This window comes from Protopterus annectens, chromosome 2.part1 (assembly GCF_019279795.1).
Source record: "Protopterus annectens isolate FY-2018-M chromosome 2.part1, PAN1.0, whole genome shotgun sequence".
Classification (NCBI taxonomy): domain Eukaryota; kingdom Metazoa; phylum Chordata; order Ceratodontiformes; family Protopteridae; genus Protopterus; species Protopterus annectens.
In genome coordinates, this window is record NC_056729.1 from 345,156,693 (window position 1) to 345,174,769 (window position 18,077).

An 18,077-nucleotide genomic window follows, 5' to 3' on the forward strand; every position below is an offset into this window, starting at 1 on the left:
TAGAATTTGCAGACAGTTACAAAGTTAGTTACATTACAATAGTAATATTTGCAAGGTACAGGATATTTTGGCTCAGAGTACAGTATGTTTGTTGAATATGGATCAAAACAGTAGTTTGATCTGAGATTTATAGAAGTATTTGCTAAAATTTGTGCAAAAGGGGTAAGATGGTAGAGCATAATTGGTGGTATAGCTTTGTGTCACTAAGCTATTAGTGGTTGAGGACAATGGTGTTTAAGTGAGTACTAATAGTTGTGACTTATTTGGTCTAGCCTGGGGGAAGACATGGACATTGCCAGTGTTGCATAAAATGTGATTTTATGTTTTTTTGAAGAGGGAGGGTGAGGATATTGAGGTTAGGTGATTGGGTAGGAGGTTCCAGGTTTTAGCAATGCAGCAGGCGTAGAGTGATTTGCCAGCTTCATTTTTGCGCTTGATGACCTTTATGTGGTTTTGTTGTGTTGATCTTAAGTTTCTGGAGGGAGTATAGTGTTGAATTAATTGTTGCAAGGCTGGGGTTTTCCTAGGAAGGTAGTAGAGCTTATGGACAGTGGTGAGTTGGTTGAGTAGAAGAATTTGGGGTAACTCAAGCCAGTTGAGTTGTCTGAGGGATTGGCAGTGATGGGACCTATATGTGGCTTCATTAGCAAATTTTGTTGTAGCATGATTCAATTTTTGAAAGTTCTGCTTGGTGAAGGTTTGTTAAGATTGGGGAGGCATACAGAAGTATAGATAACAGATGAGTTCTGGCTATGGTGGCTTTTGTGTGTCTGGTCATGTAGTTGTGGTTTCTATAAAGGAGTCTCATCTTTTTATTGACTTTCTTGATTGTTTGAGAGATACGGATGTCATATTTAAGTTTATTATCAATTACTACTCCTAACAGCTTGGTGTGAGGTGTAGGGGTAATGGTAGTGTTGTCTTTGGATATTATTGAAAAGTTATTGTTTATGGGGGGGGGGGGTATACTTGGGCTAAAAAGAATAAGTTGAGTTTTCTTTGGGTTAAGTAACAATTTGATGTTTGTGAACCATTCTTCGGCAAGGGTAAAGTTATTTTGTGTTATAATTTGGAGTTCATCAAGGGTGCTAGCAGCACTTATTATAGTGGTATCATCTGCATATTGGACTATTGAGGTGGAGTGTAGGGATGGTGCTATGTCATTAGTGAATAATGAGAATAATAGTGGGCCAAGGATGGATCCCTGTGGTACACCAATGGTTATTGGGGGTAGGGGCGACAGTTGGTTTACCCAGAGAACAGCTTGTTGTCGGTTAGATAAATAGCTACTGAACCAGGATAAGGTGGAAGAGTTTATGTTAAAAGTGGCAAGTTTTTCTAGCAGTAGACTGTGGTTCACCATGTCAAAGGATTTTGATAGGTCTAGGAATACTGAGGATACAAACAGGCTATTGTTTCTGTGGGCATTAATATTATTTGAGAAGGATAGCAATGCTGTGGTTGTACTGTGTGATGGTCTGAATCCATGTTGGGATTGTGATAATAGATTGTTGTTAAGCAGAAATTTCATTAGTTGCGAGTGGACTACTCTCTCTAGAATCTTTGATAGGGGTGATAGTATTGCAATAGGGCGGTAGTTAGTAAGTTCATGGGATTGTCCCCCTTTATGTAATGGTATTATGTGTGATATTTTCCATGATTTAGGTACTTTGGATTCAGTTATAGATCTGTTGATGAGAATGGATACAGGATAGGCAATGGCCTCTGCAGTGATTTGTAGGAATTATGCTGGTAGTTTGTCTACTGCTGGGGTTGTTGGCTTCAGTTTTTTGAGGAGTTTGGTAATAGTTGTAGTTTTGACTGGTTCTAGGGAAAAATTATTTGTATTACCATCTGAGTTGGAGGGGGTGGGAGTTGTAGTTGATGTTGTGTGAGAGCTAGTTGTTTGGGTATTGGCTAGGCCTTGGATGGTTTCAGTAAAGTATTTGTTAAAGTGGGTGGAGATGTTATGTAGATTATTTGGTAGTATAGGGGCGGGAGTGGTAGGTTTTCCAAGGTGTAATAGGTTGTTAATTGATGCCCGAAATTTTTGAGGGTTGTGAGAGTGTTTTTCCTATAGTTTTTTTATAGTATGTAGTTTTGTCAATTTTTATGTGTTTTTTGGCTAGATTCCGTAGTTCATGATATTTTTGTTTTAGACTTGGGGTTTTGTGTTTATGGAATTGTAGCCAGGCTTTGTCTCTTTCTTTCATTAGGGATCTGGTGTCTTTAGATAGCCATGGTGCAAGGTTGGTTTTAATTCTAGTGGTTCTAGGTGGCGCATGGGAGTCTAGGATGTTCAGAAAGGTTGTGTTGAAGTATTCTACAGCTTCATCTAGTGGTAAGTATTTTAGCGGAGTCCATATACATGATTTGAGTGAACTGGTGGTAAATGGCACAACCTTAACCAATAAGAGTGACAGTAAATCTAGTGGCTGATAAATTTAACTCTTACTTCACCCCCCCCCCAGTCCCCTCCCTACTACCCCCTGTGAAATCCCTTCTAGCATATTCCTCCAGTTATCAACAGAAGCCAGTCCTGAAGGCACTTGTTAAGGCCAAAAGCACTGACAATATCGACAGTTGCCTCCTACATATCATAAAACATGACCTAGCAGGACCACTTGCGGTACTCTTCAACTACAGCCTCAAAACAGGTTATGTGCCAGGTAAATGTCTCTCAATTATATCTCAAATGTTATGTTATTTGTGGAGCTTTTCTCCCTGGGCCTCCACTGAAAAAGGACCTGTGTCCAGTGGACTTTCCCGGTCATGAAATGTAAAATAAAATAAATTAAAATAAAGTAGGCAAGACTTTCCCTAAAGAAAGACAAACTGGAATGGGTCCAGTGTCTATAGGTTGCCAACGTCCTTGTTAATAAATTTTTAGGATAATTCTTTCCATGGTTTTGCATATAGACTTGTTAGACAGATGAGGCTGTAGTTCCCAAGGTCAGTCATTTACCTGGCACATAACCTGTTTTGAGGCTGTAGTTGAAGAGTACCACAAATGGTCCTGCTAGGTCATGTTTTAGGATATGTAGGAGGCAACTGTCGATATTGTCAGTGCTTTTGGCCTTAACAAGTGCCTTCAGGACTGGCTTCTGTTGATAGCTGGATGAATATGCTAGAAGGGATTTCACAGGGGGTAGTAGGGAGGGGACTGGGGGGGGGGGTGAAGTAAGAGTTAAATTTATCAGCCAGTAGATTTACTGTCACTCTTATCGGTTAAGGTTGTGCCATTTACCACCAGTTATGCACATTGCTGAGTATCAGCTTTAAGGTTCTTAACATAGCTGAAGAAAACCTTGTGATTCTCCTTAGCCTGGGAGGCTATCCTGACCTTGTAATTGGCCTTGTTGGACTTTATTACACCTCTTAGTTTCTTGTTTATTTGAATCTTTCTGATTTTAGACATGACTTTTTTAATTTTGTTGTATAACCTGTTAAGGTAAGGATTCCACCAGTGTTGTTTGTTTTGGTGTTATATTTGGGCTTACTTCTGGTAAGTATGGCAGCCTCAGTGCAGCAATTTTTATGTTTATTCAGGGTTTCTGTGAATAATTTTGCATAGGTAGCCATGTTCTTCAGATTTGGGGGAGGTGTGAATTTTGATAAACTGCCACTTAAATGGATGTACTTTGCTTTAGGATAGCTCCTAACATGTTATGGTTTTAGTTGAGCTTTCCAGGTTGATTTTTATTTCCAAGAAGACAGCATTGTGGTCCAACTTCACCAATGAAGCTGTGACATTAGGGGGAAGGGGAGCTCAATACTCTCCTGCGCTGGTACATATTTGGTCCAAGATGTTTGATCCTGTGGTTGGAGAGTGCACTATCTGGTCCAGAATGTTTGTGTTGATAATGTCTAGCAAACATTGTGCCTGTGAGTTAGAGGCAGAATATGTTTCCCAGTTTATACAGAAGTAGTTAGTCTCCCATAACTAGAGTATTTGGTTGGATGGTGAACACCTCTAGTAGGTCTAGATAAGAATCTTGAGCTTCATGGGTCATAGAGGGTGAGCTGTAGCTGGCCATGACATTGTAGGGAACCTTGTCTATGGAGACTTGGACATGGATGAACTCCAGGGCATCACCTTGCTTAACCATCCCAGAGTTTTATTTGTTGCTAACAGATCAATACACCTCCACCTTTAGCTCCTATCTGCACTTATGTTGGTCTAAATGTATGAAAGGCACTGTAGCCTTCCACTGCCAGAGTGCTTTCTGCATCTTTAAACTAAGGCTCAGTAATAGGACAGATACCAATATTTTCCTGTGTCAGGAGAGCTTGTTGGTGTAGAGTTTCTTGTTTAGGCTCTTAGCATTGAGCAGTAATACTTTAAAGTTGCTTTGAATGTTTTTTTTTCCAAGTTGTTGCATATGTTTCTTTAGCTAGTTACAAGACAAAGGCAAGCAACAAAGAAAGTCTGGTACCTCACCAAAGTCCCGTCTGCACGATAAAACAAAGTAATACCAGAATAAAACGTGACAGGACACTGCTATATTCCAAAGTTGTTTAATAAAACCTAGCAGATAAAATTCCAGCTGATAAAATTCCACAGTATCAAAGATAAAAATCCAAGATGAGCGCTTTCGGGTGTAACCCTTCATCAGATAACATAGCATCTACACTGCACAAATTTTAAATAAGATGTTAACCAATGAGCTATCAGTAATTTACCCGCCTATTTTTCAAAATAGGCTTCATGGGGATGACATCATTTAAACCAGGTGATCTGTGTGCCATTAGCTCTATGATCCATTTGCTCTCAACCAACTCTGTTGTTTGTTTGATATCACCCCCCCTACTGCCCAAAGTAATATTTGCTACAGCCCTAAATTTAAATGTATGTGTTACATGTTGCTCAATATGCCTATATAAGGCATTATGTATATCTTTAGTCCTAATAGCAGACATATGTTGTAAAATCCTAACCTTAAACATGTTATTCGTCTTCCCTATGTAAAAACTATTACATTGTTCACACTCCGCTATGTACACTATATTGGACGTCCTACAAGTAGCTCTCGCTGTAAATTCAAAAACCTTACCTGTCAAAGGATGTTTGAATACTAAGTTTTTATTAATATAAGTACATGCCTTGCAAGTTCCACAAGGCGCACTCCCTGGCTTAACCTTGAACTGTGATCTTTTGCTTATTTTCTCTTTTCCTAAAATATCCTTTAGATTCCTATCCCTCTTAAATCCAAAACTGGGAAAGTCACCTACAACAGACCTAGTTTTATCATCAGTAACCAAAATATTCCAATTTTTCCTTACTATATCACATATTCCTTTCACATTACTACTGCACTTAAGCATTAATTTTGGTTTCTGCGTATAACTTGAACTTACACTCATTTCACGTCTTCCTTTATTTGACAACCATGGCTTATATTTACTATCTCTGAGACCTATATTTTTGTCAACCACTTTTTCTATCAGACTAGTTTTATAGCCCCTCTTCTGAAAATTTATCTTTAGTTGATCTATCTCAGAGTTAAACTGAATGTCTTCTGTACAGACCCTTGAAACTCTAGCTATTTGTCCCTGTATAATGTTAGAAAAAGTAAATCTAGGGTGCATACTATCATAGCTCAACAAACTATTTTTCCAACAATCTTTCCTATACAGGCTACTAGAAAAACTGTTCAGATTTTTATTCAATTCCAATCGTACATCTAGGAAGTCAATGGAATTAGATGAAGACACTACTGTGAACCTTAAAAAAGATGTGGTTGACTCTAGGTATGTTACAAACTCTTTTAGTCTCTCTTCACTGCCATTCCACACCATAAAGACATCATCTACAAAGCGCTTATATAGTGCTATGTGATGTGACCAGTCCTTATTTCTCAGAAACGAATTTCTCTCCCAATATGAGAGTACCAAATTAGCATAGGTGTTGGCACAGGGGGTACCCATGGCTACCCCCTGTGCCTGTCTATACGTTTGATGTAAACCCAAAAAGACATTATTTTCCAATACTAAACCGAGTAGGTCCTTCAATAATTCTATTTTTGATGTCTCAACACCTAAGTCTTTCAGTAGATGTCCTATGACCTTAATCCCATAATCATTACTTATAACAGTAAACAAATTTTGTACGTCCATTGTAACTAACAATATATTGTCAGTCTCCCCATTCAATTGTATCTCACTAATAGCTCCTAAGAAGTCTCCTGTATCTCTAAGAATCTCCGCTGTAGTTTCTGCATATGGTCTTAAATTGTATTCTAGCCAAATCGATATGTTTTCTGTGACCCATCCTCTCCCAGACACAATAGGTCGAAGAGGTGGGTCATAAAGTGACTTATGTATCTTCGGTAGAGCCTTAAAAACTGGTGTGGTGACTTCACTTTTGTACAAAAACTTATACAATTCCTCATTAAGTCTCATTTCATTCAATAACCTTTTTAAGTTGTTATGTACATTATCCACAATTTGTTTCACTTTCAAAGGATGTATTGGTATATATGTATCCGAATCAGATAATAAATTTTTAACTTTGGTATGGTAAGAAATGGTATCCAAAACCACTACCGCTCCCCCCTTGTCAGCTTGCTTAATGGTTAAATTATCATTCTGACTCAGATTTTGTAACGCTATACGTTGTTTAGTGGTAAGGTTGTAATATCTATTTGTACGATCAGTAGACAGATATTCTGATATGTCTTTTTCACAGCTTTTAATAAACATCTGCATAGAAGCATTAAAAGGGGGTATGAAACTACTGGGTTGTCTTAATTCGATGCTAGAAGGTGGAGCAACCCCAAATAACGTTTTCAATGCAATGTTCCGACAATACATCATCAAATCTATAATAACGTCATTAAATACACTCCCATTGCTTGGAATGAAAGAAAAGCCCTTTCTTAAAACAAACATTTCATCTTCAGTAAGATCATAAGAAGATATATTGTAAACAACATCATGAATAGTGTTACCAGTCATTCTATAATCCTCCGTTTCTTGGTGCCCCTGCCCTCGCTGAGAGACCTCTTCCAGTCCCCTTTTTTCTTTTTCATAGGCGCTGGTAATTGCGCCAAAAAACGTTGCTGTCCTTGTATCTCTTTTCATCTTGCTCCCATACAATCAACATCAGGCACTGAATGTACTTTATTCATGGAACTATCACTCTGTAGCCCATCCTCAGCTGTTGGTGTTGTACCATGTTCGCATGTCGTGACCAAGTGCTCGACGGAGCTACTGGCGGAGTTTTCTATCACCGTAGCTACTCTAATCTCTCCCTCATCATTGTTGCCTCCATCTGCTGCTGGTTCCACTTCCGTTTGACGTTAGTACGCCTGCTTCCAGTACCGGATATCCTCTATGCTCCCTAATCTCCTGTGTTTGTTGAGTTTCCACGACCGGAGCAGAGGGTTGTCGATGGGGAAATGAAGATCGAGTATCATGGTCTCTATTTCTCTCTCTCGGCCATACAAAAATGTTACCCCTGGTAAAATCCTCATGATCTCTCCGCAATTTGTTCGATTTCTGTATTTTTAGCTTTTTGTCATTCTCAGATAATGTGGCATATAGACGCTCTAATTTACTGATATAACTCTCACCTTCAAAGTCAGTTTCCAGTTTATGTTGTAATGAAGGTATATCTTTCTTTAAGTTTTCTATTTTCTGGCTCAAAGAAATCCATCAATAACTCCATATATTTGAAGCTAGTGTTAATGTTAATTAATTGCCATTTTGCCAGGAGCTCAGGGTACCGATCCCCCTGTGTTGGCATACAGAGTACCCTCATGCCCCTGGGAACAATACCAAACTTTAGACAGGCTTCAAAATGATGTTTTTGCCACTGCAACCGTTGAAGCCTACCTACTTTATAACTCAGATCTCTCATCATTTCATCAAAATTTTTGTCCACATTAACAGGAACAGTTTCTCTTAAGCCACTATTGGTTAGAACCAAGAAATCCATGTTCAATAAAGGATTTTTATTGAAAAGAAAGTCCTTAGAGCCTGGAACTTGCCCTTTTTTGTTCTTCTCATTGATGGTATGAAAAACAGGATCCATCCTCGGTGTTTTCATAGCATGTGAGGTACACCAATCATGTAACAAATACAAGCAACAAAGAAAGTCTGGTACCTCATCAAAGTCCCGTCTGCACGATAAAACAAAGTAATACCAGAATAAAATGTGACAGGACACTGCTATATTCCAAAGTTGTTTAATAAAACGTAGCAGATAAAATTCCAGCTGATAAAATTCCACAGTATCAAAGATAAAAATCCAAGATGAGAGCTTTCGGGTGTAACCCTTCATCAGATAACATAGCATCTACACTGCACAAATTTTAAATAAGATGTTAACCAATGAGCTATCAGTAATTTACCCGCCTATTTTTCAAAATAGTCTTCATGGGGATGACATCATTTAAACCAGGTGATCTGTGTGCCATTAGCTCTATGATCCATTTGCTCTCAACCAACTCTGTTGTTTGTTTGATATCACCCCCCCTACTGCCCAAAGTAATATTTGCTACAGCCCTAAATTTAAATGTATGTGTTACATGTTGCTCAATATGCCTATAGGCTAATGGCACACAGATCACCTGGTTTAAATGATGTCATCCCCATGAAGCCTATTTTGAAAAATAGGCGGGTAAATTACTGATAGCTCATTGGTTAACATCTTATTTAAAATTTGTGCAGTGTAGATGCTATGTTATCTGATGAAGGGTTACACCCGAAAGCGCTCATCTTGGATTTTTATCTTTGATACTGTGGAATTTTATCAGCTGGAATTTTATCTGCTACGTTTTATTAAACAACTTTGGAATATAGCAGTGTCCTGTCACATTTTATTCTGGTATTACTTTGTTTTATCATGCAGACGGGACTTTGGTGAGGTACCAGACTTTCTTTGTTGCTTGTATTTGTTACATGGTTGGTGTACCTCACATGCTATGAAAACAACGAGGATGGATCCTGTTTTTCATACCATCAATGAGAAGAACAAAAAAGGGCAAGTTCCAGGCTCTAAGGACTTTCTTTTCAATGAAAATCCTTTATTGAACATGGATTTCTTGGTTCTAACCAATAGTGGCTTAAGAGAAACTGTTCCTGTTAATGTGGACAAAAATTTTGATGAAATGATGAGAGATCTGAGTTATAAAGTAGGTAGGCTTCAACGGTTGCAGTGGCAAAAACATCATTTTGAAGCCTGTCTAAAGTTTGGTATTGTTCCCAGGGGCATGAGGGTACTCTGTATGCCAACACAGGGGGATCGGTACCCTGAGCTCCTGGCAAAATGGCAAATAATTAACATTAACACTAGCTTCAAATATATGGAGTTATTGATGGATTTCTTTGAGCCAGAAATAGAAAACTTAAAGAAAGATATACCTTCATTACAACATAAACTGGAAACTGACTTTGAAGGTGAGAGTTATATCAGTAAATTAGAGCGTCTATATGCCACATTATCTGAGAATGACGAAAAGCTAAAAATACAGAAATCGAACAAATTGTGGAGAGATCATGAGGATTTTACCAAGGGCAACATTTTTGTATGGCCGAGAGAGAGAAATAGAGACCATGATACTCGATCTTCATTTCCCCATCGACAACCCTCTGCTCCGGTGTGGAAACTCAACAAACACAGGAGATTAGGGAGCATGGAGGATATCCGGTACTGGAACGAGGGCGTACCCAACGTCAAACGGAAGTGGAACCAGCAGCAGATGGAGGCAACAATGATGAGGGAGAGATTAGAGTAGCTACGGTGATAGAAAACTCCGCCAGTAGCTCTGTCGAGCACTTGGTCACGACATGCGAACATGGTACAACGCCAACAGCTGAGGATGGGCTACAGAGTGATAGTTCCATGAATAAAGCACATTCAGTGCCTGATGTTGATCGTATGGGAGCGAGACGAAAAGAGATACAAGGACAGGAACGTTTTTTGGCGCAATTACCAGCGCCTATGAAAAAGAAAAAAGGGGACTGGAAGAGGTCTCTCAGCGAGGGCAGGGGCACCAAGAAACGGAGGATTATAGAATGACTGGTAACACTATTCATGATGTTGTTTACAATATATCTTCTTATGATCTTACTGAAGATGAAATGTTTGTTTTAAGAAAGGGCTTTTCTTTCATTCCAAGCAATGGGAGTGTATTTAATGACGTTATTATAGATTTGATGATGTATTGTTGGAACATTGCATTGAAAACGTTATTTGGGGTTGCTCCACCTTCTAGCATCGAATTAAGACAACCCAGTAGTTTCATACCCCCCTTTAATGCTTCTATGCAGATGTTTATTAAAAGCTGTGAAAAAGACATATCAGAATATCTGTCTACTGATCGTACTAATAGATATTACAACCTTACCACTAAACAACGTATAGCGTTACAAAATCTGAGTCAGAATGATAATTTAACCATTAAGCAAGCTGACAAGGGGGGAGCGGTAGTGGTTTTGGATACCATTTCTTACCATACCAAAGTTAAAAATTTATTATCTGATTCGGATACATATATACCAATACATCCTTTGAAAGTGAAACAAATTGTGGATAATGTACATAACAACTTAAAAAGGTTATTGAATGAAATGAGACTTAATGAGGAATTGTATAAGTTTTTGTACAAAAGTGAAGTCACCACACCAGTTTTTAAGGCTCTACCGAAGATACATAAGTCACTTTATGACCCACCTCTCCGACCTATTGTGTCTGGGAGAGGATGGGTCACAGAAAACATATCGATTTGGCTAGAATACAATTTAAGACCATATGCAGAAACTACAGCGAAGACTCTTACAGATACAGGAGACTTCTTAGGAGCTATTAGTGAGATACAGTTGAATGGGGAGACTGACAATATATTGTTAGTTACAATGGACGTACAAAATTTGTTTACTGTTATAAGTAATGATTATGGGATTAAGGCCATAGGACATCTACTGAAAGACTTAGGTGTTAACACATCAAAAATAGAATTATTGAAGGACCTACTCGGTTTAGTATTGGAAAATAATGTCTTTTTGGGTTTACATCAAACGTATAGACAGGCACAGGGGGTAGCCATGGGTACCCCCTGTGCCAACACCTATGCTAATTTGGTACTCTCATATTGGGAGAGAAAGTCGTCTCTGAGAAATAAGGACTGGTCACATCACATAGCGCTATATAAGCGCTTTGTAGATGATGTCTTTATGGTGTGGAATGGCAGTGAAGAGAGACTAAAAGAGTTTGTAACATAACTAGAGTCAACCACATCTTTTTTAAGGTTCACAGTAGTGTCTTCATCTAATTCCATTGACTTCCTAGATGTACGATTGGAATTGAATTAAAATCTGAACAGTTTTTCTAGTAGCCTGTATAGGAAAGATTGTTGGAAAAATAGTTTGTTGAGCTATGATAGTATGCACCCTAGATTTACTTTTTCTAACATTATACAGGGACAAATAGCTAGAGTTTCAAGGGTCTGCACAGAAGACATTCAGTTTAACTCTGAGATAGATCAACTAAAGATAAATTTTTAGAAGAGGGGATATAAAACTAGTCTGATAGAAAAAGTGGTTGACAAAAATATAGGTCTCAGAGATAGTAAATATAAGCCATGGTTGTCAAATAAAGGAAGAAGTGAAATGAGTGTAAGTTCAAGTTATACGCAGAAACCAAAATTAATGCTTAAGTACAGTAGTAATGTGAAAGGAATATGTGATATAGTAAGGAAAAATTGGAATATTTTGGTTACTGATGATAAAACTAGGTCTGTTGTAGGTGACTTTCCCAGTTTTGGATTTAAGAGGGATAGGAATCTAAAGGATATTTTAGGAAAAGAGAAAATAAGCAAAAGATCACAGTTCAAGGTTAAGCCAGGGAGTGCGCCTTGTGGAACTTGCAAGGCATGCACTTATATTAATAAAAACTTAGTATTCAAACATCCTTTGACAGGTAAGGTTTTTGAATTTACAGCGAGAGCTACTTGTAGGACGTCCAATATAGTGTACATAGCGGAGTGTGAACAATGTAATAGTTTTTACATAGGGAAGACGAATAACATGTTTAAGGTTAGGATTTTACAACATATGTCTGCTATTAGGACTAAAGATATACATAATGCCTTATATAGGCATATTGAGCAACATATAACACATATATTTAAATTTAGGGCTGTAGCAAATATTACTTTGGGCAGTAGGGGGGGTGATATCAAACAAACAACAGAGTTGGTTGAGAGCAAATGGATCATAGAGCTAATGGCACACAGATCACCTGGTTTAAATGATGTCATCCCCATGAAGCCTATTTTGAAAAATAGGCGGGTAAATTACTGATAGCTCATTGGTTAACATCTTATTTAAAATTTGTGCAGTGTAGATGCTATGTTATCTGATGAAGGGTTACACCCGAAAGCGCTCATCTTGGATTTTTATCTTTGATACTGTGGAATTTTATCAGCTGGAATTTTATCTGCCACGTTTTATTAAACAACTTTGGAATATAGCAGTGTCCTGTCACGTTTTATTCTGGTATTACAAGACAAAGGCAAATGTGCAAAATTATAGTCCAAAAGTCCTCCAGTAATGTCCAAAATTACTTCTAAACATTTTCTTTATGGAAAGTACACATTTGGAAACAGGAGATAAATATGTGTCAAAAATGCATATAAATAAATTGTTTCTCCTCCAGCACTATTCTTCCTGCTCACAGTTCATCTCTTGTCCTCACAAGGATTTACAGATATGGAGGATTAAACTGGATCACAGGAAGCTACAGACTGGGTTTGTTACTCAACAGAATGGTGTTTAAAATATCCATTCCCCTAGATCTGTCCACTGTGACATTATTACTGCTGGTCACATTCTTCTTTTGTCACTTGGCTTAGCCTCATCACCACCCTCCTCCTCACCTCCAGCAAGTTATATCTTTTACAAGGAAGACTATTTCCAGGCATTCCTACATGTTCATCTTGATCTTTGGAACTGTACCAGATGTTTCCAGTTATAGCTAAATGATAATTTCTGAATTTAGTGTCCCATCATAGCAAAAACAAGAGTGTATATATCACAGCCCATGTATGAAATGATCATTAGTTTCCTCATTCCTAAATATCACATTACCTTCTTTTAGTAGGCCTCAGTGGGTATCTAGCCCCAATTAGGAAAACAGAAAACTGAAAAAAAAAACAGTGTCTCCCTCTCAGATCTCCCTGTAACAGGACACCATTCAGGTCTGTGAATCACAACTACAAAGCCTAGCTTGCATGTGAGGTACACCTTCTCCATTGTCTCTAATCCTCCTTCAAAGATGATTTACCTACAGTCTTGTTTTGTGGTCCCCTAGGGTGCTTACACTGTTATGCCATAGACTTGCAGACCCAGTCTCCATCAGTGTAGTTTACTCTTCTGTCCAGTGGCTTTCTGTAACATTTTTAAGGGATTGTGATCTGTGACACTGGTGAATTTCTGTCATATGGCTAGGCTTCAAGCTTCTGAAAGACCAAACATATTATCTGACATTCAGTTTCTAGGCTAGAAATGACCTCTGTCTCAGACATAACTTATACACGAGGCATATCAAACACATCAACTTGTGATACCCTCCCTGTATCCGACTGAGTATGATTCCTAGGTCACAACACCTCAACCCATACCACAAACTCCTGACTGTATTCAGGGTGAGTAAATTCATTGGGTTCACTCACAATTTTCTTTAGCATCTGGAAGGCCTGATCACAGGCTGGAGTCTGAACAACTCATTCTTGCTGAGTTAGGTGTATAAGAACAATGGCTATTTTGCTGTAATGAAAGATAAATTTTGGTTGTGGGTACAGGGCATTTCTGTATAGGTTTATGAGTAGTTGCTAGCCATGCAAGCCAGGGAACCATTGAGTATCCCAGCCCAATTTCCCAATTGCCCCAAAGTGCAAGTCTGGTTAAGAGAATTACTGAAGGTCATACAGTAGACAAATTAAGACTGAGGGAATCAAACCTTGAACTACAGGAAGCAGCTTGTTAATAACCCATAGCCTATTCCTCTGTTCTAACTGCCAAAGAATAGAATGGCCTCCACCTTCTTTATCTCCTATTACATACCTCGTGCTTATGATAAGAAACTTTTGGCATTCCCAGTTGAAATTTCTTATCCTGACTGTCAGGCCTGCACCTTTGACTCAGCTCAGCACCTCTCTAATTGTTCCAGCTATGTCTGTCTACAGATGACAATATACATGTAGGTCAGGGTAAAATTTTTGGCAACTTGTTACATGTTATTTTTCAACTTCTGGAAGTTTGCTGTAGCACTTTTCATCCCAAAGGCCATTTTGGTGAATTATTACAACCCAAAACAAGTAAAGATCTGACCTATGCCACTTCTAAAGTCAATTGTATTTAACGATAACTTTTCATTATGTCAGTAGTAGTCATTTCCATAGCTCCATTGTAGAAACTCCTATGACCTGGACATAGAGTGAGCATCTGAACCTGTCTATTTATTTTCCTGTAAAATACAGAATTTGATGCTATCTCCTTTTTATGAATGGCCCCATGGATGATGCCAAGTGGAGTGTTGGACTCCTGACCAGCTTCAACATTTCCTGTTACTTTTCACTTGCGTTTGCCTAACCTTTTGAGGCACCCTGTAGGCAGCTTGATTTATTGGCTCCTGTATCCCTACATCCACTTTATGCTTGACCAGATAGGTGCACCCAGTGGCATATGTAGCATATCTGACAACCAGAGCAGATTTTTTTTAAACCTCCCACAGAGATTTTTTTCTATGACAATTGTTTTGAGTAATAATTATGAAATGAAACAAAATAATGACCAACAAGGAGCAAGCTAGGAGCAGTGATTATATCCCCCAAAGACAACCATCCTACAGGAAGGCTTGTCCCAAACAAATAACTAGTGCCAGAATCATGGACTAAAGCTAAATGTCAAAAATGCATTATTGTCTTCTTTGGAAAGTTGAGTATGACATTGACAACTCACCCCCAAGAGCTGACCCTGTAGTTCAGGATTTGGTAACTTATGTGGACACTTTACCTCAAATTCTATTAGGAAGAGATCAAGATGAAGCAAACTTGGGGATATTCAGCAAAATCAGAAACAGTTTTAACTTTGTATTACAAATATAGCACCCAGAGAGAGAGAGAGAGAGTAAAGATCGCAGCGTATTTCATGCAAATGCACACTAGTCATGTGAAGGCAGACTATAAGTAACTTGTACACCAAACATATTAGGCAAATACAAGAACATTCTGTAAAATTTGGAACAGTTTCAAATGTGTTTCATACAATATTCCAATTTATTTCACACAAATTTATACTAACTGTTAATGCCCAACTTTACCTAGCAATACAGCTAGCTGACCCAAGAAAAAAAGCATAAATATTCCCATTTAGATTGCACAAATGCGCACTAGTCAGTCCTTAATACCAGATGTTTAGCTGAGCAAATGAAGAGGATAAGTTTCCATAGCATAGTTAGCCACACCCCACCCAAAAAATCCAATTTATTCTACACAAATGCATACTAGCAAGCCTTTAAGATAATATGAAAAGGACAAAGTAACTGCCAACACCCCCTCCCCAAAAAAGCATAAATATTCAGATTTATTCATACAAATGTACCTTAAGGGGGGGGGTTAAACTGATTAAGTGAAAAGGAAATGTTACATTCATTCACAGCACAGCTGGCCAACCCCCCCCCCCCAAAAAAAAACAGGATAAAATTATTCCAGTTTATTAACACAAATATTCACTTGCAGCTTTAATGCCAGAATGTAAGCTGAGCAAATGAAAGGGCAAGTTATTTTAATCTACAGCCCAACTAGCTACCCCCCACCCCACCAAAACAAAAAGAGGGCAAAAGTGCACAATGAAAAAAAAAAAGAACATAAATATCAATTTCAAGATATTTAAACAAATGCACACGTGCGCGCGTGCACGCGCACACACACACACACACACACACACACAGACACACACACATACACACACACACACACACACACACTAGCCAAACTTTAAAATATTTAAACAAATGCAAACACGCACACATACACACTAGCCTAGCCACCCCCCTCCAAAATAAAAAAGAAAATCTGGTTGTATTCACATTACAAAAATGCTTACCTTCAGTCTGGCAGTCCACAGTGCCCTGGCTGATTCACATGTTGTGATTAATCCAGTTTTCCAGGTTCAGTTAAACAAAAAAAAAAAATAAAAACAAAATTTTTTCATTGCAGAACTCTCTGCTACATTCTCCTACTGTACAACTAGAAACCTGATGCTAATTTTAAATATAACCATGTTTTTTTCCGATCTTGTCTGTAGTTCCTTCAAGTTTCCACCAATCCTGTACCACATTTTTACACATAGGCACATAGATGCACGCAAGAGTTTACTTCAGAGCTGGATCATGGTCAAATGGGGCACTAGGCAGGGTAATGGATAGCCCCCCCCCCCCCCCACACACACACACACACAGCCTCCCCCTCCCCTGCAGCTATTCCAGTGTACCATTAGTTCCATTAGTTGGCTATTTTTAATTCAGGCCTGAGATGTAGTCATTGCCACAGTTGACAGAGCTCTAAGCTCAATTAGCATTTTTTTTTGCATTTTTTACATTTGATACAATCAATCAACTATCTGGATAGTGTAATTCCAGAACTCAGTTTCTTCTTATAGAACACAAATAGTGGTGAATCTTTCATTAAAATTTGGATAGTATAATTCTAGAACTCAGTTTCTTCTTATAGAACACAAATAGTGGTGAATCTTTCATTAAAATTTGGTCTTGTCCACATGAAATCCGCACAGTCTGTGAATATCCATATAATGCAGCAAATATTATCCTCTTTTGGTATAGTTAGGAAAGAATACAGGTAGGTTAATGAACTAATTAAGGGTTATCTCAGTGGCTACCTTAGAAATAAATGTATGATGATTTGTTTCCAATTATATCTATCCTTAATAAGAAATGAGGTATGGAAGATTAACGGAAAATGCTTGTAGTTCAGAAACTCTTCTAACTGAAGTAATTACCCCTAGAAAGTATTTTCCAAGATACAGACCTCTTCTCCATGGCTGAAGCTATTTCCAAAAAAACAACATACATTTTGTAACACATAGTGCACATCCCAGGAAGGGGCAGGCTGTTTAATAGGAGGTCTGAGTAGGAAACAATCTTTAACAAAAGCCATAATGATTATGAGTTGGAACCTTAGTGAAAATTGGTAAGTGATGCAAGATGTGTCTTTATAGAGGAATATCAAGGTACTATATCAAAAATCTGAGAAGGATACCCAAGTCCCATGATGCAGAGGGATAAAGTATTTACTGCACCCAAAATGATTTGTGTTTGACTAGCAGCATGGGTACTGGAGGAACCGGGTGGGGCAGAAGAAAGAATATCAAATACTGTCTCACCCATTCTAGGGGGAAGGATGGAGGCTGCCTTAGCTTGCTATAGCAGCATTAAGAGCCTGGTAATCTCAGCGCTGCAAGTGGTGTACCACCCGGTTGGAAGGTTGCCCATGCACTGTAGTGTGCATGCACCTTCTGAAGACAGCCATTGCAGAGCTTGCAAGGTTACCATGAGGTGGTGGAGGTTAGGACATGCTCTTCAGCAGCAGTACGATGCTGCATCAGCATTCTCAATCTCCTCACAGGGCCAAAACCTGGGTCAGGTTGAGACTGGAGGAGGATAAAGCAGGTCCAGCAGACCCAGTAAACAAGGAGAGGAGCTGGTGGTAGCTGATTGTCAGTTGCAGGGGGGGTAGTAGGAGAAAAAATTCTGAGAAAGATAGCCTATCACAGTGAAATAAATGGAACTATGAAGGGACACAAACTTCTTGATGCAGCCAGTATACAAAAACGTGGCCTCTTACTCTTGATCTTTTCTAGTATTAGGTTTCTGGACAAAGGTAAGTATTGGTTCTACTCCAAGGTGGTATGAAGAATCTCTGCCCATTACTCAAGCTGAAGAAACTTTGTGGTTAGATAAAAGGAGTGAAGGTACAAATAAAGCTCAACAGTGGATGATTAGAGGTTAAGCCTTCTTCAGAGGATGAGGCCTAAGAAGGAAAAAAAGCAAATTT